This window comes from Mya arenaria, chromosome 16 (genome assembly GCF_026914265.1).
Source record: "Mya arenaria isolate MELC-2E11 chromosome 16, ASM2691426v1".
Lineage (NCBI taxonomy): Eukaryota > Metazoa > Mollusca > Bivalvia > Myida > Myidae > Mya > Mya arenaria.
In genome coordinates, this window is record NC_069137.1 from 20,376,324 (window position 1) to 20,398,012 (window position 21,689).

At 33.7% G+C, this 21,689-nt stretch overlaps 2 long non-coding RNA genes across 5 annotated transcripts; both read right to left on the reverse strand.

Moving 5' to 3' along the window:
• Window positions 1-1,956: 1,956 nt before the first annotated feature.
• LOC128221236 (uncharacterized) lies at window positions 1,957-18,854 on the reverse strand. Of its 4 annotated transcripts, none has more exons than XR_008258921.1 (6): window positions 18,585-18,854; window positions 5,742-5,877; window positions 5,392-5,495; window positions 4,267-4,344; window positions 3,301-3,371; window positions 1,957-1,994 (listed from the first exon to the last, which is right to left on the reverse strand). It is a non-coding gene; the product is annotated as an uncharacterized LOC128221236 (long non-coding RNA). The 4 variants fall into 4 exon arrangements; XR_008258922.1 differs by lacking the exon at window positions 18,585-18,854 and adding an exon at window positions 18,345-18,438; XR_008258923.1 differs by lacking the exon at window positions 18,585-18,854 and adding an exon at window positions 17,845-17,945.
• On the reverse strand, window positions 16,377-17,805 carry LOC128221237 (uncharacterized). Its single transcript, XR_008258925.1, has 3 exons — window positions 17,457-17,805; window positions 16,710-17,114; window positions 16,377-16,465 (listed from the first exon to the last, which is right to left on the reverse strand). It is a non-coding gene; the product is annotated as an uncharacterized LOC128221237 (long non-coding RNA).
• Window positions 18,855-21,689: the final 2,835 nt, after the last annotated feature.

Genomic DNA, 21,689 nt, shown 5'->3' on the forward strand with positions numbered 1-21,689 from the left:
CAAGATAAACAAATTTGTTTTGACTTCTTTAATGAACTATATAAAAACATTGTACAAAGATATCATGACACTTTTAAACAATAAGTATGGTTGTTAATTAAACAGTATGCTAGCTTTAAAGATTTAGGCAAACCATTGGAATTTTACAGCGGTCTTAAAAGGTGTATTTAAAGCTGCAATCTCACCGATTGATCGTTTTGACTACCGGTACTCTTTTATTGTTTGTCTATAAATGGACAATTTTTTTGCATAAATGTCTAGACCCAATTTTAAGTGATATAAGACTGCTGAAAAAAGATCAGATAGCAGTTTATCATATTTATGTTAAAAAAATGATGTTTTATGGCTAAAAGCATTACGAACAATTTAATGTAAATGAAATTTTCGGCACTTTTACATTTCTGATGGGTTCTATTGTGAATTATCTAATATGACTGAATTAAAGGAATGATAACCAAATCAGCAGATTTTGAGACAATTTTGTGTCTTAACTGACAATCTGTAAGAGTGCAGCTTTAAGTGTTGATCTAAAGCTTCATATACACATTGTTATATTGTCAATAACTGTTTAAAAGGTCTCATGTACTAAATAAGATAATAATTTTCATACAATATCTAAAATTGATCAAAATAAATAAAGTACCATTATACCTATTTCTTAAAAGTGCCGTTTCTCATCTGACAATACCATTCAAAGCCATCATTTCAACTATGAATTTATTTTTAACTTTCAACTTTTCTATAGCATATGCAACAAAATACACCAAAAATACAAGCCATGAACAATATGATTGTTCAACTTGCATTATCTTTGGCCTTTTGAAACGACCATTTTCCAGTTTTGTCTATTTGTAAGTTATGCCCTGAGCAATAAAAACACTAAAAATATGCCCCAACCCCTGTAATTTCTAATACAGTAGTAAAATCAAGAAATTAAACATTTAGAGCTGCACTCCCACAGATATACCGTTTTCACAACTTTTTTGTTTTTGAATGAGCAATTTTTTGCGTAATTATCTGCAAACCAATGATAAAAGATTGCTGACAAAAGATCAGATCACAGATTTCATATTTCCGTTCAAAAATTAATGTTACTAACGGTTTAAGAAAAGTGCATAAAACATCAATGTTTTAACTTAAATAGAAAAATCTGCCATTTAATTTTTCGCAAAAATTGGATGGTTCCAATCCAAGATTATATTATATGCCCAGTGGGTTTGTCCCTGTATATTGGATTGTATGATTGCAGTAATGGATACTGGTCTAATTATCTTCTGACAATTTTTCACCAATTTTAAAGAAACAGAAAACACATATTAAGCTCATATAACGCTGTACAATTTAATCTCATTCATTAGGATGAGAAAAATTCCCTAAAAATATTAATTGTGGAAACATATCTCACTTAAATACATACAGGAAATGGCGACATCATTTACCCTTTGGTATGAAAAATGCAGTTTCCTGATATTTGAATAGCGGTTCTTTATTTAAGCATCTCAATTCATTCAACATACACATAGAATGTATCAAGTTTCAAAGGAAACCAAATCATCGTAACGATGGTTTTCAAAGCAAATATTCACACTCTTGACAAACTTCTTTTCCTAGTTTCAACTTTTGAGACTTTTTGATGAGCCTGCACCTTCCCCCTCTTATGCTGTGGCTTCAAGCAATAAAGCTACCAGCTCAAGTTGCACAACTGGTGAACAAGACTGCTGATAGTCGACAAACTGCACACCTGATGCCATGATAAATCATGTCCATCGACTTCCAGAATGAAGAAATGACGCAGCACAGAATTGATTTCAATTGGACCTCTCTGTACTTTCATCCCCTTGTTGTAGTCAAAGACTATATCTAAGTGTGCAGTGCAGGATCTTGAGAAGCTTTCTGCTCCTCTGATGAAGTAAGTTTGGCAGAGTGTGAAACTCCTGTCTACTCATATGCCTGGACATGTGATCTATGTCTTCTTGTGTGTGCCCAACCATCACCTGAATTTTTTTTAGAGGAAGTTAGTGCTTGATTACAAGTCAATGTGACAAAACAAGGTCTTTCATTTATGCCACCAAGAACTAGTATTCCAAGTTTCATAACTCGTATGTTAACTCAAAGCAATTGAGCAGAAACTGTTTGGTAATTAATTTTAAGTCACTGCTTCCACTTATACTATCAGTAATATTGAACGTGAACCGACTGACCCAAATGCTATTCTAAATAATTTTTATGTGCAGAAATCTTAATCCTATTGACACAAAAGTAATCCAATAGTATGTCTTCACAAAACATTCTACAACAATATTTTGTCAATTTAACTCAAAGATTGATTATTGTTTTTTTTGTCAGACAAACACAGAGATGGCCCTATATCGCTCACCTTATTTGAGAAAGGATTCTAACTTAGTTATTGTTTGGACACTAACTGGACACTTTTGGTCTGACTTTATAATGCTGCTGGTGAAAATATTAAAAGTCCCTAAATAATGGGCTTACAAAAACATGAAATAAAATGTATTTGTTTAAAAATTACAAAGGGCCATAGCTCTTACAATATTTAAGTTTGTATTGAGCAGAATAAAAGGCTTTGCCTAAAATACAAACTTAAAACTATATTTACAAGTAAAACAAAACAAGAGCACCGCGAAACGGAGCATTATACGCCCGAATAAGATTCGGCTCGAGGTCCTTTTAATGTAGTGATGTTTTGTATAAAGTTATTTGAAAATCGCTTTATTAGTTACCAAGTTATGGCCCGGACACGGAATTGCTAACGGACGAGTAACAAAGATTTGGCCCGGACACAGAATTGCTAACGCCCCCCATGGTGATTCTAGTCTTTGAGGTATGGACCTGGAAATTGCGCGCGACACACCCTTTTAATGTAGTGATGATTTGTATAAAGTTATTTGAAAATTGCTTTATTAGTTACCAAGTTATGGCCCGGACACGGAATTGCTAACGGACGGACAGACGGACGGACAGACAGACAGACGGACAGACGATGGAGGCCATAACATAATACGACCCTTCGGGCGTATAAAAATCTACAAATATGTTTTTTGTATCTGGTTTTGGAGAGAGAATGATCGGAAGAAAACATCACACATTCACAATCATATTAAAAAATAATTTAGTTTTTTTTTTAAATTATATTCTATTTCAAAAACACTGCAAAAGACAAGACACTTACGTTTCAATTTCTTGATTTAATACATTGATGATTATCAATTCTTATGAAGCGAGATGGGTCTTACACTCTGACCAGTGCAACATGCATGTTCATAGTTGCTCAGTTATTACCTTTCTTAAAATTCTTCTTTTGTTGTATTTTCCATCGGAATGTATAGCACCTCTGTGTTTCTGTTTGTCTCCTGAAATAGTAAAAGTTTATTTATAATAATCACAATAATAATAATCAGTGACTTTTACTGAAATTATTTTCACCAATTGTGCCTTGCACATTGGGGAACAAAGTTGACTTCTGAGGAGAAGATTTTTCCATATAGACATATAACAAAAAGTAGCTCCGCACCCTGGAGCAATGATTTTTATGAATCAATATCCGGTGAAGAAAATTCATACAGGGTATTGAAACATTTTTTTCTTCAAATGAAGACTTTTAAAAAAGATAACTTAACTAGCTCTTCATCATATTAAATACAAATTAGCAGTCTATGCCGCACACGGAGCCCCGCATTTGATCTTTTACCATAGTTTGATTGAGAGTTAAGTTTCACATCGACAAGTCTTTACAGGTCTATTAAAGCTGCACTCTCACAGATTGAACGTTTTGAAAAAGGTTATAATTTTTATCTTGGAATGAACCAATGTATGCAAAATGCATGGAAACCTGTGATATAATACGGCTGACAAAAATGTCTTTGAATTCCCGTCAAACATGTCCGAACCAAATTCAAACTTTGGATAATCACTGTGATTCACGATGAAATTCAGCACTTCTTGCCCAGTATATATACGTTTACTTTAAGCGGAAGGCAAATTAAAACAAACACATTTGTCTGAAAATTAATCAAGCTTTAAATGATAGTAGAATTGTCATGTGTTCATGTAATTTTCAAGAATCAGGAAAGGAAATAAATGTTCTCATGTTGCCAATTTAGTCTCGATCATCTAGACGCTTGTATCCAGATCTATATCGTTCATTGACTCTAATTAGAGCGGCTTCATGATTGAGACTAGCCGGTTCTTTGATAATTGTTACGATCGAACAGTGGTTGAAAATGTAAAGTGAGACCAGTTTTTTACCTGTTATTGAACAAACTATTATGTTGGCAGGACTGTCCTCCTCAGCAATGCAAAGAACAGCAATGACTGGCTGGCACTCTGTAAAATGGCGATTAAAACATTATGTCCAATTAAAACTGTCCCATTCTAAACAATCCATCAGCAATATATATAAATGAGCTGCGCCATGTGGAAATGTGTCTTGGGAAGTTGACATCATTCCATGTAATGATGTCATAAAGATGAGCAGAAGACATTACTTACTATGCAGTAAAAGTTCTTACTTTAACAGTAAAGATATCTTTTTTTGAGGAAATTAATCAAAGTGAGCTCCTTTATGTCATGTTTCTACAGTACCGTAGGTCTTGTACACATCTATGTTACATATATAAATAATAAACAGGAATAAAATGAGGAGTTGTGTACACACTAATTCCTCCTTATGTACTGTTTAACTCAAGAAAAACAATTCATAATTCTAGTAAAAACAATCCATAATTCTAGTAAATCTCTAGAATTCCCTTACTTTTCTCGCTATACAAAAATTAATGAGGAGTCGTAAACAAGCAGGGCCATAAAACTTTTGCCATTTAAACTGTACCACAACAGCAATTTAAAGACAGTGATACTCATTGATGGAATATGCACTTAGACAGCTACATTTTCTGAGAAATGGAGATCAGACTAAATTCTCCAGAGATAATTTATAGCTTTATTTGAAATAAAGAACATGTACAGTGTTTATGTTAAACTTGTTACTTATCCCTGATAACACAATCATTACCTTCAAAATGGTGATAAAATAAAAACAAATATACCTTATTAAACACTGTTTACTACCACATCTGTACCCCCCCCCCTCCCCCCTTCTTACATACCTAAGCGGCTCTTACCAAAGTAAAGAATGAAAGGTCCACAAGGCCAATTATAAACCATGAACCATGAGAATCCTGTTTACTAATTTGATTTTAAATCACCCAAAAGGCTTTCTACACATAATGGTTCCTTAATTTAAATCTAGCCTCCAAAAATGTGATTTCATTGAAAGACTTGAGATACCTTATTTAAAAAAATGACGAAAGGAAAGCTTAAACGCAGAAGTCTGGACGGGTATACGAGCCTGGAAATAAATACACAAAAGCTCACCATGCTGCTAAGGATTCTTATATAATTCCCGGCCCAAGTTCAGCTGGAGATGTTGATTCCACACGGCTGGATAACCGGCCCAGTGCACCCAAGCTTGGCAGTATCTGCAAGAGGAGGGTGTATATCTGGGAAAACGCATTTATAATCAATTTGCGAAAGTTCTTATCCGCCATAAGTAGTGAACATGTATGTGGCTTATAGATTATCTGAAATGAAGTTTAATAAAGGAGACAAGGTTCGGTCTGGGATCTAATCCTGGATTTTGATGCTGAAATTGTAAGTTTTGTTCAAATGAAGTATAAACTTAAAGTGAGTACAGAGATATCTTGAAGCCCAGATTTATCACTTACCTGAAGTTTGTAGGGCTACAATTTGCTGTAAACTGCAGGAACTGTCCCCATGAGCCTTTTGTCTGTTAGGGGAATGGTGGCTTAGGTGATTGGTGGTACCACTCTGCATTTCTTATCCACACACAACACAGTGTATCTGAAAATGACAGAGAATGGCCATGCACTTATGAAAGCTATGCTAGAAATACGCCGTTATGAGTGTATCAGATGACATTTCCACACAGAAATTGTGAGGCCACCAATACAGCAGTACTGACATCAATGACGAAAACATATATATCTGTCATGGAGCTGTGCTGGTTCTGTGGCGTCAAAACCACTGCAACTTGGCAATTCACTAGAAACATCTTTTCAGAAAAAAGAAACAACCAATACTGGGTAGCCTTTGTCACCCAGTGAACACCCAGAGCATCTTGTTACTTTGAGCATCTATTTACTTAGAAGTACAATGTAGCGTCATTAAGATCTCAAATTAACAAAAAAGTGTATCCGAAAGCTTTAAATACTGAACGAAGTGTAACTTTGAGGCGGGCTGCGAGCAAATGCTTTCAAGGGCAGAAATCACCCAGAAGTTTGAAAAAGATTATGCAAAGCTCTAGCTTGATGATTTTGGCCCAATTTCAAATTGTTACTCAGTAACACGACGGCGTAAATTTAATCAAACATCAATATAGTTACACAGGAAAATAAGAAATAGCTTTAAACTCTCTCACATTCATGGCAGAGTGTCTGGTGACGGTTAAACATTCAGCCTGGTGGCTGGGGTAACATATCTAAATCCCTAAATGGATGATCTGATCCCAGCCAACAGATCAGCGAAACACGAATTGTATTGCGTGTCCAGGGGGGGGGGGGGTCCCAAGGATATCTTAAATATTGTTTTATGATTGATTAGATAGTATATTTATAAAATATGAGATGTGAATATGTTTCTATCATGTATGAATTAGAACACTTTAGATTAGTACTTCACAACACATGCGACCACTTCGCACTTGTAGTGTTTTTTCACGAATATCGGAAATTGTGTAGTGTTCCTCAATGTTCTAGCTAAAGTCGTATAATTAATTTCAAGAAACAATACACTCGTGATTTAAAATATTTGAATACAACACAAGTGTTTTCAACATTGGACCATTTTCAATCCAATATTCATTATTATTCTTTGTCGAACTGAATGATATTACTGGCCAAATAATTTAACGTGTAGTCCATTGAAAAAAATCCCTTCTCCCTAGCACGAGTACGGTGGGTTTTTTTTTTCGAACACCGTCACAGTACCGCTACATCAACATTTTAAAAGTAAGGGCATGCTATTGAACTCTTTTGTCAAATAAAATGGTACGAAACCTTTACAAATGTAAATAATGTTTTGATATCATGTAGGTTGCCCGACTTTTTCTGGCAAATATAACCATTTGACCTTAAAATCTAAATAATATCTTGTTCAACTAGTTCTTGCATGAATAACATTATATATTGTTGAAAATATCTAGACGAATTCGAAAGTAACAGGCATAATAATGTAAATTAATTTCTTCACAATCGTTGTACAATGAATTCATATTAATCTAAGTATATCATATAAAGTCGGGTCATAATGCTAAAAATTATTGGAAATGGCCGCAATGTAAATTGCTCATGTGTTTTAATGTTTCTTAAATGAATATGTCGCATTCCTATACCTCAAGGTCAAGTCAATGACATTTAAAGGTCATAGTACAAAAATGACATTTTCTCTAAAAGTTTGTAGTTGTAGTATTTGATGCTAATGCAAATTCATTTATATTCAATATGTGATGACATAATCATAAACGGAATATTTCTTTACAACATTTCTTTAATTGTTAAAGATGCACTCTTACTCCCAAGTTAGATTTAACACAATAAATTCAGTAGCCGCCTTGCGTTTTTGTTCACAAAGCCGGCACACACAGTTCATTCTCAGTTTGCATGTTGTGTACTGAAAAGTTCCAGCTTTCCATGACACTCGCAATAAACCTATCCATGAATTAAAACAAATTAACAATTAACTACCAGGTAATTATGGAAATATAAATGTCATTTTTTACTTAAATTATTGATAAATACAACTTATATTGCAGTCAAACTGGATAAAATATCAGGAAAATGTGTCCTGTTCCAAAAAGTGTGTTTTGAAGTTGCAGACAATAGTCCAAAGACCAAGAATTTAAGTGTTCAGACAGGGGCAGGCAAATCTTAAAAAAAAATCAAAATTTTAAAACTTAAATAAAACTAAAATTATACAAACCTTATATAAATCATGTGTTAACTTGAAAATACATACAAGAATACAATGTACACATAATCAAATGCTGCCTCAGAGAATCATTTTTTTCAAGAACTACTTAAAGGGGTACTGCAACCCGCAAGCCTTTCGTTGTGGGCCGACACCTTTAAACCTCTTTCCCGCACATTAATTAAACACGTCTTATGTTTTGTCAGTGCCGGTTTTGATGACCAGTATAAATCCAAAAGCAGTTTTTCTGCCAAAATTTACCCAAATGATTTGGATGAATGCTTAACAAGAAAGTGCAGTGTATACAATCAAATAAAGTATTTAGTGTTCCAGCAATAATGAGCAATCTGAAATCTGACCCCTTACATTCCTTAAATATTCACAAAGTGTTAAGTTCTTGTGTTTGTTATCTTTTTATGATTCAAATGGTAAAAAAATGGTGCAAATGTGAGAAGCCCTGAAGAAGAAAACTGATATTTTAATAGAAATAGTGATGAAATCACTGACATTATGTTTACTTAGCAACTAAAGCAACAGATCAACCAAACCTACCAGTATGCTAATCTATATTTAACTGCTAAATTTTAAAAACCCAAAACATACAGATAAGATATGTGGCGCAGTTGTTTACATTGTGTGATTTAAATGCATATATTTTTGTTGATGATTAGTTTAAATCCAACTGAAGCAATCTCTTATCAATATAAACCTTAGTTCATCCAACAAATTAAATATTTGAATGTTAGAGGATTTGTTTTCAGAAGATCAGCAATAATGTTTTTTCTTTAATTGTCTCAATGAAAAATGTAATGTTCAAGTTTATAGGCGTTGTTTTATCTGAGAATGTCCCTGGGTGTGAACCGCTTACCGTGTTCAAGTTATCCAAGCTGGATCTAAGACATTACTACAATATGGGCAATTTGCTCTGCCATTTTTATAGATAATACCCGGTAGTGTATTCCAAAGGTATTCTTTTGGTACATTGAACTCACAACAATATTTGAACTCCTGACGTCCAGCACCGCTGTCAGATTATCTAATCCAACCACTATGCCATTGCATGCTCTTTACTGAACAAAAGATAAATGAATACTCACAATTTTGAACAGTATTTTTTTGGTCACAGATAGCAACCTTTTAATCCCACTTAAACCTGTCTTCCCTATTTGGCAAACAGATAATTTTTAGAAAATTTGTTATCTGATGATCCTGTAAATTTTGTGTGGATTGACTTAATACTGTTCGAATTTAGCAAATCAAAACTAACATTTTGGGTTTATTCAGTGTAGACCCTAAAATATCAATTTTGATTTATAAGTATGTAGGTTTGTTTAAAAGCTCAGTACAGTTTACTTTACTTGTTAAGTTATCCAATTTCTGTAAAAAAATATTACTAAACTTGACTATAAAATACTTTAGGGGGGCGTGTCGTAAAGTTAAGAAAAAATCCAAATAATGCAACAGTCAATTGCAGCATGGGCCCCCAAGGTCCTGCTAATAGCGGGGACTTTGACTTTCGGTCCAGCAAAATCCTAGGTAAAATTCCCGCTCTGCACAGACAAACAGCTGGTAAAAGCCCTGTCAAATGAATTATGATCATTTCGTAACCGCTCATTGTTGGTCATTTCGTAACCATTGTGTTAGTCAATTCGTAACCGTTAAGAAATCGAATGGTCATATCTTAACTGTTGACTCCTATAATTATGAGGAATTAATTTAATACCATTTGAATTTATAAGTAATAAGTTTACTGTAAGTATAAAACATAAAAATAACAACATAAACAAAGTTAAATCTAGTAGTTGTGTTCCTTCTTTATTCCTAATAGTGTAGTGCGATTTGCCAATAAACTCTGAAACTATGACAAATAGAAACATTCACACTAGCTATTTTTTTATGTTGCGAAGGAAATATTATAAGCAGGCTGAATATTAAATGTAATAATTTTTTAATTCATAGATGTTCTACCATTGAGAGGAATTGTGACCTTAAGCCAATATTTTTTAAATATATAGACCATATTACTTTAGAATTTCTTTTTTATTAAATTGCATAGAAGTATTGTAAAATGTAGTGAGTTTGCCGAATGAGATTATGCGCTTTTTATATGCTTATTGTATTAAAAATGTGCCGATATGTTTAATTTTGTATCTTGTTATTGGAAATTAATACCATAAGGCCAAATAAAAAATAGGTGTGTTTCAGGTAACACTGCTAAAAAAAATAGGGTAGGTAGGTCGGAATATTTTTTTTTTGTTTTTTTTTTGATATATTGATTTCAGTAACTGTTGACTCAGAAAGTAACAAAAATAAAAGTCATCAATTTTCAGGTTTATCAGTAGTTTTTAAACATGTTACATGCTTCAAAGGAAACATTCTTTATTTGTCTGGTTAAATACTTTTGACAATGGTGGTTGGATTTCAACTAAGTTATGGTACACCACTCTGCTATTATTTGAGACTTTCCAGGAACGGTTTTACTTTTCTTTATGCACCCGTTTGCTTTCAATCACTCTCTGTAGAATACTAACCTCCCTGAAACATAATTACATGAAGAGTGGGACGGCAAATTTACCATATAAGCCATTAGCCAAGGAAACCTCAATGCTGTCAAGAGGACCTGGGGGTTCAGGTTTGAAGAACAAGAAACATGCAGGTTTTATTGCCAAAATTGCACACTTAAGTCTGACATATCAATCCGAAAGTCAGTATCTGACACATTTGTATCTGACAAGAAAATATAGTTCAAGAATTGAAACATACCTGCCACACAAGCACAAACGTAATTCACCTTAAGAGTTCGGACATTCTATAAATTCCGACATCCATTATTATTTTCAATTTTTTTTTATTTCAGGTACCTAATTTTCGGACACCCAAAGGACATCGACTGAACTTTTACAGTTACTAAGTCTCACAGACAAAAATTATTGATCTTTATCGTTACAATGCCTGGCTAGATTACCTAACCGTATACATCACTGTGATAAGTTAGTTGGTTACTACCCATCCTAAACGATGTATTGCCTGGTGAAAAGGATGTGTGATATATTCAATGGAGGATTAAAGAAACAACAAGGGCAATGCAGAGATTTAAACACAGACATGACATGTTTGTAAAACGATCCGCCAATTAACTTTGAAACTTGTATCACACTTTTAATATAGACTTTATGAAGCAATAATCGTACAGTAATACTCATTGAAACATCAATCATGCCAAGAAATACCAGCCAATTTTTCCACTTTTCATTTCTACACAAGAGCCAATTTCAGCTACACATTAACCCCTAATTGACCGAGAATCTGACCATGTGTTTAATCATGTTTTCATATCTAGGGAGTTGCTGTAGTTTGGGTCAAGATTTGGAAGAATGTATTTAATTTTGCCCAGAAAGACGTGAAGAAGTATCAAGTGTTAACTACAATTAATTAAAATTACAGAGTACTTAATTTAGTAAAACTTATTATTTACTTATTCTTAAACAAAAATATGATGTTTTTAATGAGTAACATTATCGTTTTAGACATACATGTGTATGACAGATGTTAATGAAAATGGTATGCTTAACCAACCGTTTTATTTGGAATGAAAATGTAACCTATATTACATTATATATGAATCTGGCCGTCTCGTAGGTCGAATTATATTTAAGGGTATGCTTTACTAAGCGTATGGATATTGATTTTAGAATGTCAGATTTATTGGGTTCACATTTTTTAACAAAAACACACACTCTTATTGTTCATTTTTAAAGCTTTGTTGTTTTTATTTCACTGTATATTGAGTTCGTAAGTATACGTATACACCATGGAAAATGGGAAATACAAACCAAACTTGAAAAAATATATCACATTGGCAAAACTGAATCTCCGAATGTTAAATTTACTTCAATTTTGTTCATATTATCATGAACACATGAGGCGGTTAAAATGCATTTTCGTATAACTGATTGGGATTTGTTTTTGCAATGTTTCAATCTAAAAAATTGCTTAGTTTTGTGTTCATCTGGCATTGTCTTCATACCGTGACCTGTGAAAGAACATGTTTTGACCGACATAAACTCACAACAATGGTCGCTGTCCTTGAGTGACTCCTTTTCTGTAAAATATTGACCCACCCCCACCCCAAATAATAACATGACTCAGAACGTTACTGTAAATAGGTATTTAACCCCACCGAACAGAACCGACTATGTTGGTCATTTAATATGTGTGCTCTTAAGTCTTAGTAATACAGGTGGTAATGCTGCAGCTATTGTTGTTGATACTGCCACTACTGCTTCTGCTATTGCCAATGTCAGCACCACCACAACCACCACCACCACCACCACCACCACCGATGATGATGATGATGATGATGATGATAATGATGATGATAATGATGATGATGATACCCCTAAACTACTGCCGCTCCTGCTGAATTGTTGTTGTTGTTGTTGCCACTTCTACAACAACAGCTACTACTATTCCTTCTACTAACTATCATATAACTTCTACTGATGCTGCTAATCTTGCGTTAATCAATTATATGTTGCTGTGAATGAAGGAACTAAGCTTTTTGTATCAATGCGAAGACCCTTCATTTATCTATTTATAATGAGCGCAAAGTACAATGAACCCTTAAAGGGACTGTACACCAGATTCGCACCAAAAAAGTTTTCTTCTGTAACGAATCTCAGGACAATTATCTAATGGACTGTGTTACGCTTTATCATAATTGTAAAAAAAAAGTACCAAAATGTAAAAACAACTGTGTCGGAGACCGGGTTCTTCAGTTAGTAAGTTTCAATGCAGTGTACACATCGATGCCAAGTTTATGTCAGTTTTCGAAAATTTTCTCTTTTTTTCCGCTATTTTATCATACGGAGTATAGCCCCTTTAAGCAGATTTTCGACATCCACAGATAAACAACTCCCCGGTATCATTTTATTAAAAATACATGAGTCATAACATTTTGAGCCGGAAGTTGATAAGTTTGACTGGGGTTTGTGATTCTATTTGTTTCAAAAAACTTCCTCACGCCGGCCAAATCCTAAGAGCCTCTTATAGAACAATACCGTACTCAAGTTGTTAAATTAAACGACTTGAGTACGGTATTGTTCTATAAGAGGCTATTAGGATTTGGCCGGCGTGAGGAAATATTTAGCTATCGGGGAACTAAGAAATATAGTTAGTACATTTGTACTTGATGTTTTCAATCTTTAAACATAATTAAACATAATAACAAGAGTGTGGTTTAGATAGTTAAATATTGTTATTAAGGAGATTGTTCATAAACAATATCAAAGATGTAATGCTTAGCTTAGTTAATTAATAATTATACTTTTTATAGTTAAGAAAATCATGTCAATACTTAATAATAAACTATTATTGAATTTTTATTTTTATTTTTGACAAGTGTCGTAATCAACAAAATGAGATGAAGCGTTAAATCTAAGAACCATGCACTATAGAAAGATTTTTCCGAAAAATGACCAAAATTATTGCTCCCCTGAATTTCATGCTGGTCGTAATGGCCATTAAATGAAATGAATTAGCTGTAACAGCAGATAACTGATAAAAATTTCATGGAGAACCAAGTCAGTCCTTTAACCCTTAGCACAAAACCACTGAATGGAACATAATGCATATGCTGCTAAAATCCATGTATATGCTGGCATACAGGGGTTTCCTTCTTAATTGAAAATTGGATAGGATTTCTTGGCATGAAAACAATAAAGTCAACACATTCAATGATACAGGTAACTATTAAATGTGATGAATTAAAGTTATAAATGCAATACTCAAGTTACAATAAAAAATCACCAGACACATTAATCCTGCATAACAATATCCATGCTCTCCATGAGATCCTCGTGGGTATAACTGAGTTATGTGACGTCACACAATGGGACTGTTTGATCTGAAGCCGATAAAAGGTGTTTATTCATTTCAATGCATGTATAAAATGGTGTTGAATGGGATTTTAACCATCTTGATGAAGGAGCTACAGTGACTTATAGGCGTAATAACCATTGATAGCTACGGATAAATTAATAAGTGGTAAAATGCAGACATGAAGAAAAAAGGCAGGTTTACCATACATGTAAATAAAATGTAAAAATGGTTATTTTCTATGAATTCGTAGAGCGAAAAATTAATTAGTTTAAGGTGTCCGAACTCTAAGGTGAAGTACTGTAAATACATTCAAAAAATCCAACTCTAATATTGTCAACTTTACGTACATACATTTCGTAACAAATGCTTTTCGTACCCAAATCACATTTTTTCAGGGAAAAATAGGTTAGGGTCGGCGGGAAAAATAGGGTCGGTCGGGTAACCTGAAACAGACCTATTTTTTTATTTGGCCTAACAAATAATTTAAGGTTGTTTTTTGTCGGTTTCGGATATAAAGTATGCAGAATATGAATCAATTGAGAAAAAATCAGAACAAAATTTTGTTCGTTTTAAACAATTCAAACAAATATAGTCAATGAAATAGGTCAAGAATGATCATTTATGTATACGTAATTTTACTCAAAAATACATCGCGATCAGTCTTTAATTATTGTTTATAAATAAGCAAAATGTAAGAAAATAATTAACATATTTTGGTAGTATAACAAATCATTTCTACTTTAGCATGATATATATATATCTAATAACTATTGAGTAACATAAATTATTGGCTTGTTACTAGTGAGAATTCGAGTAATGTCTCCCAATTGGTGTCTTGGTTGCTGTGCAATATACATCCAGGTTCGAACAATACACTTAACGAGGTGCTAAGTGTACTATTTATCACCTTGTTAAATGGTGGTTATTATATGAGCAATTGACCTTACGACAGGATTTGATTGACAGGTCCTATCAGCCAATCAGAATGTAGGGCTGATAAGCCGTGTTGCTATCCGCCATTTTGTCCGTCAAACTGACCAGAGTCCGTCATATACATGCGCTGGCAATTCCTCGCCTTTTTAAGTATTATGGTAAAAAGGTGTTGTCATGGCACTTGTAATTCGGATACAAGGTAGCCAGGCCGACTAAAGATGGCTTACAATTCGTTCTGTATTCGAAACCAGTGAGTTATTTAGAAAAATGCAAGTGCTGTATCAGACTCTGTGGAATACCTCATCAACAGCTGAACTTGGAAATTTTGAAAGATCGTTCAAATGCGAAACATCTATACGTCTGTACAAAAGTATTTTTTTGAACAAAACTACTTATTTCAATCCGCTCAAAATTTATTTAATACTGAAATTGTCCGTGCATGACCTAAATAAGTGTTACTATTTTTAAACTATAAACATCGTACATTTATGCTTTGGCTTGTGTTGTCAAATCGGCATTAATGGCCATTTAATATCAGGTTCAACATGGACACGATTGATTTCATTCAAGATAGAGGTATTTTTTGTTGATACCGTTATGTAGTTTTTATAAACTGCTTTGCTTTCAAAGTAAACAGGAAATATCGTACAACTAGATTTTTGTCCGAACCATCGCATGCTCCCGAATCTCATATACTCGTATGGTTCCTATGTAAACAATGGCTTTTGTAGCTGTCATTCCGACACATTTCATAGATTTCTTATTTTCATATCAGCACTTTGTCGACGGGAAATCTAATCAAGAAAACACTGACCCTCAAGCAGCTACTGTATTTGACCAGCTCACACCAGCTAGGCCTCCTCCAAAACTCAGATAAATATTTGAGCCACCAAAACAAAACGAGAACAGATCGGTCTGAATCGTTAAGGTTTTATTTTCTGTATAAAACAATTTATTTCACTGTACATTTAAATCAATTATTATGTTCATTAGAACTTGATTCTGCCAAACATGTGCTGTAAAGACTTAGACTTATTATGAATAAAGAACAAGTCAAACATGCATGTATTTTCATTGTTATTCTTATATTTTGGGTCATTTACGTAAATCTACAATATTTAATGATAGTTCATCCAATGTTCAGAGTCCGGATCACATGCACACTCGATTAACAGTATTCTTAAAGTTGCACTCTCACAGAATTCTAGTTTGACACTTTTTGTCTCAGAATCGGCTTATTTTGGCATTCTTTAAATTAAGACCTAATATATAAATCACAAAGCAAACTTCTCCGAGCCAAAACATGATAAATGCAATCGAATCCTGTGTAAGTTGTCAAAGTGATCAATCTGTGAAAGTGCAGCTTTAACAGTGAAAAATAACTTCTGCTAATGCTATATATTTTAAAATATATTTGCCATTGCAATAAAGAGATATTCACCTACAATATCATACATAAACATCAAAGAAATATCAAAGTTTAAGTAATGTTTGCAAAACAACAATGTTTTTAATAAATCTGATATTAAATATACAACAACTGGTGTTATACTCCAGAACTGAAGCTAACATCATAGAGGTACATTCCAAGAATCCATCAAAACAACATGCTGAACAACTTCAAGAACTCTCTTCAAAAGACCACACTTTCCTGAAATAAATAAAAGATGCCAATATTAAAATAAATCAGTTACATGTATTGTTAAATATTTTAATACTAGCTGTAAATGCTACTGCCTTTGATTTTTGCTTTCTACATGTATATCATAATGAAATATTGTCAAGATACTAGCTAATGTTTTGTGGTTGTTGTTTTTCTCTGGACAAATAGTCCATTACTTTTGTACAGCAAAGTAAAAACTAAATGTTATAAAAAGCTTTAAAATAGGTCCTACCGTTTATTTGTAAAACTTGTCATCACTGGTTTTCTCTTGCGGTTGACATTGCCTGGACTGGCAAATATCATGTGTGTGTGTGGGGGGGGGCGGTTTCCGGTCTTATGCTAGGTCCCCTGTGGCGGTAGGCTTGTTGAAGACAATAATAAGGGGACTTCCTTATCTCCATCAATCAGAATACTTTAATGGTGTCAACGGTAAATAGCAGAAGACCCTCCACCAGCCTTAACCGGTAAATGGGGGGAGGGTAGTGTGTGTGGGTTAGAACCAGCTGCCCAGTCAGCTTAGTTGGTTAGAGCGCCGGGCTAGTGTTCTGGTGGTTGTGAGTTCGAGCCCCACACCGGGGGCACTTTTCCTCCCAGGTCTACTTTTACAGCCAGAGTGTGTGAACATGTTCCACAATTTCTGTAAGAACAAAAATCAAAGCATGTGAATGTTTGAGCAATGCAAAAGTTACAGATTGGTATCACCCACGATTGTCACTTGTCAACTATTACATTATTATTCATAAGGGGGATTGTTCAATCGCTTAGAACTGAAACTTTTTATGCATAACCCCAATAAACCATTTCTGCTCATACTATAGAATACAAGGTTATACTGTATAGCTGGCAAGTAACTGTTATTTAATGTCACTTCCGGGTTCCCCATTCGGGCCATTTATGATTTACTCATATTGTGCGATGATTTAATCTTTGTTTCAACAATACTGTAAGAAGGACCGGTGTTATTAAAAGATAAACTTACCCTTGTTTGCATTTACAGTATGCGTCACACACACGCTTTTCCTTTGTATCGATGTCAATGTTGACAACATGGCGGCTATCCGATTTTCTCTGACTTGGATAGATTTCACCCCGTAAATGTTAGATATCGTCATTTTCTAAAGATATATCGAGCCTTCCGATGTAGCAGCCAGTTACAAATTCCTTTGACTTCTATTTTTTCGCATTGTAATGTCACATTTATGATAATTTGTCAGGAATATCGGAAAGCGAAACGACGCGAGACGCCATTACTTCCTCGTTTGTTTGACGGACATAGACAGAGTTCGCTCCCTTGATATCAGGGGGCGTGGCTTAGAAGCCGCTGTCGTAAGGTCAATTGATTACTTGACGGTTACGAATTGACTAACAGAATGGTTACGAAATAACCAAGATCAGCAGTTACGAAATGGTAAGGTTACGAAATGACCAGATCCCCGTCAAATGCCCCTGGGGACATCCTAGGTTAGGCCCATTCCCTGTTATCAGCGCAAAAACAATAACACCGCATTCACTCAGCACTGCCGGTCCACCTGGAAGGTAAAAACATGGCCCAATTTCCTCTGCTTTCCCCGGTATAAACAAGACCTGGGCGCCATTGTTACAATTGACTGGTGCATAACTGTGGCAGAATAAGGGAAATATTTTATTGTTGCATTTATTATCAAATATGAGAATTTAAGACACATGCAAAAAGCCACAATACGAATTGGTGATAGTGTTCGTTCTGTTCTGCTATTCAAAGGTGATGAGAATGACTAATGACATGACATTGACAAACAAAATGTAATGCATTTGTATCCTTTCGTCTTTTATTTATTAAAATCTGAGATGTTATGGGAGCAAATCATTTTTTTAGATTGGAACATACCAAATAATAATAAGCGACGATGTACAGTAGTGGTAAACCAAGTTTGCTAGAAATCAATCGAGTTTCTCCAAAATACAAGCAAAAATTACACCGGATGTTGATACTAGTGATTTAGTTTCGGATGAACAAAATCCGGATAAATCATTTGCTTTTCATCCAAAGGGTGGACGATTTATACAACTGTACAAAAGTCATAAAAATAAACGAAAAAAACGTTGAATATGTATTTTAAACACTTACCAAGTTACCATTCTCTTTCTGTAAGAGATGAACGCCATACTGCATAATTGCACGGAGATGGTACCACGGAGATACCCGAAAATTTCCGTTATATTCCGGAAAGTTAAATTTCTGTATACTTGAAAATTTGGATGCTGATGGTACACGAAATATCGAATTTCCTCATTTCTGTTTTTTATGGAATGAAACTTCGGGATAATATACAATAAGCTTTAAATAAAGTAAAACAAATAAAAAAATGCTTAGTATATAGCTATTTTTGACCAAAATTATGATTTTTTCCCTGGTCGCCTTAATAGCTATTTTTATGGATACACAAATATACTAACACAAAAGTTTAAGAATACTTTTTTTAATATTAAAAGAGAATAATATTTAAAACAATGAAATGATCTCGTAAATAAACATTCAAGCTTATCAACTTACTGTCAATGGACATTTTTATTGACATTTGATACATCAAATCTGGACTGAAAATATTAAGGAGACCAATTTTTGTCGCCTTAATCCAACGGTCCCCATAATGCCTAGATTAATATATATATGGTCACCTTAATATCTGTAGTAGATATATATATATATATATATATATATATATATATATATATATATATAAACCTCAAAGAGTTGTCCTCAATTTCGTTTACTAGCCGAAATTACGCTGTGTATGTAGAATAGACGTCAGATAAAAGAGATAAGCATGAACGTCGTAAGTATATATATATATATATATATATATATATATATATATATATATATATATATATAAACCTCAAAGAGTTGTCCTCAATTTCGTTTACTAGCCGAAATTACGCTGTGTATGTAGAATAGACGTCAGATAAAAGAGATAAGCATGAACGTCGTAAGTATATATATATATATATATATATATATATATATATATATATATATATATATATATATATATATATATATATATATATATATATATATATATATATATATATATATATATATATATATATATATATATAAGTCTAGACAACTGGGCAACGCTTCCTCGTATTTTACTTCGCAGAATGGGATAGCAGACCATAATCTACATGTAATTGTGATTTAAAATTTTGTTTCTATTCTGACTTTGGATTTTTTAGTCATCTCCCCTTCACGCAATGAGCCCTTGAAAAACATGGCATATTCGTTAAGAATTTATACTATATATCGTGTATACGGTCTGGATGAAATATCCGAACCAAGGACGCGCGCGTAAGCTGGTACCGAGGCTCGCCGATTATTGTCGATAAGCAAAACTGTGAAGTGAGTACATTGTGCATGCGATATTATAAAATCCGTATGTTCTTACGCTTGCATTGCCCGCTAAACCATAATTATGTAGTTTAAAAGTTGTTCTTCAACTATGTTCCTTTGCTAGACACCAACAAAGCGAGTCTAGTAAACGCATTGAGTTTATGCAAATATTTAGATGACAAATGATTCTTGGAACTCCGCACTCCATTAGGAGGACACCGACTCCAGCAATCTCCCTCATCGAGGATGTCACAATTTGGCCAAGCTATACCTCTGTTTAGCCCTAATGTGTTGACAAACACATGGCCATTGTCAATTCGGATTGTGTTTTTTTTGTTTTGTTTTAATTTGTGGAACTATCCCGGTTATAGAAGAAATGCTTTTTGCTCAAGAATATTAAAACGACATCACTATTAACTTCATTAACCTCCATGTCGTGACTTTATCAGAACTCGCTTGAAATCGCTCGTTTTCTCAAATTTTGTGTTGTTTTGTGCTGATCAACTCCCCTCTAACCATGACTACCTCGGTTTAAATAAGGTACAACACTGCTTTACTTAAAATATGTTATATTAAATGCCCAATCAATAAGTGATACATTGATATATATCAAACAGGCATATTCAAGTACACCGTAGCTTTATATAGATCAATATTTGGCTATCAAACATGAAGAACTATAATTTGTATTATAAACTTGGTTAGCCTTTAAATGTTATAATTAAATCACTGTATTTCGTGCAAAATGAACTGCCTGTCACACATAATCTAATTCTCTTTCCGCTTCTACTTTAAATATTGTTGAGATTTATAACGGCCCTATTGAGGAAATAAATCATACAGTGGTTATTGACTGCATTCAAAAGCAATTAAAGCAACACGCCCTTCATTTCCATACTTTTGAAATACGCGGAAAATAAGGATTTGTATCAATATTATTAAATAGTGCTATCTTACTTTCTTACGGTAAGATGTAACACCTACCTTTTGCAATATTCGATAATAGTGGCATCACAAGTACACTTTTTCAAATAAGTTACACCTTGACTAACACAAGAGTCGTTTTAGTAAGTTTATTAAATAAAGTTTTTTTTTATTTTTATAATGAAATCGAAAGCGCGATTCGAACCGACGACGCACATGCTCTTGTTTATATAGACGTCCGTTCTATATACATTGAGTTATTCCGGCTTGTGAACGAAGTTGAAGACAAGTCCTGAATATGTAGATTGAGGTTTGTATATAATTTCATCTAGACATCTTTGCAGCGCTTCTCCGTCTGATGCATTGCGGAATGAAATACCAGACCATAATCTACATGTTGGTAAATGCATCTCCTTTAGAATAATTGTGATTGAAAAATTTGTTTCCTTTCTGAAGTTGGATTTTTTAGTTATCTCCCCTTTACGCATTGAGCCCAAGAAAAACATTGCATATTCGTAGGAATTAATACAATATATCGTGTATACGGTCTAGATAGAAATATCCGACCCGAGGACTCGCAAGTAAGCTGATAACGACGCTCGTCAAGTTACTGACCAGGAAATGTGACCGAGGATCGGAATTATCAATATGGAACGGAGACAAGCGATTTGAATTCTCTTTTTGCTTACCTTAAAACATATATTTATGGTAAAATGTATGTATTAAACGTATATATGTATGCTTTACAAACCAGAGTGTGCATCGTTGTTTACTGACTCGTAAATAAAAAATCATTTTTGAAAATATTTTATTCTCATTTTCTGATTAAACTTCAAGTATAAAGATATATTCGGACGCGCTTTATTTCAGTGATTTTAAATATATAAATATGTTTTTGATTCAGAATTCTTC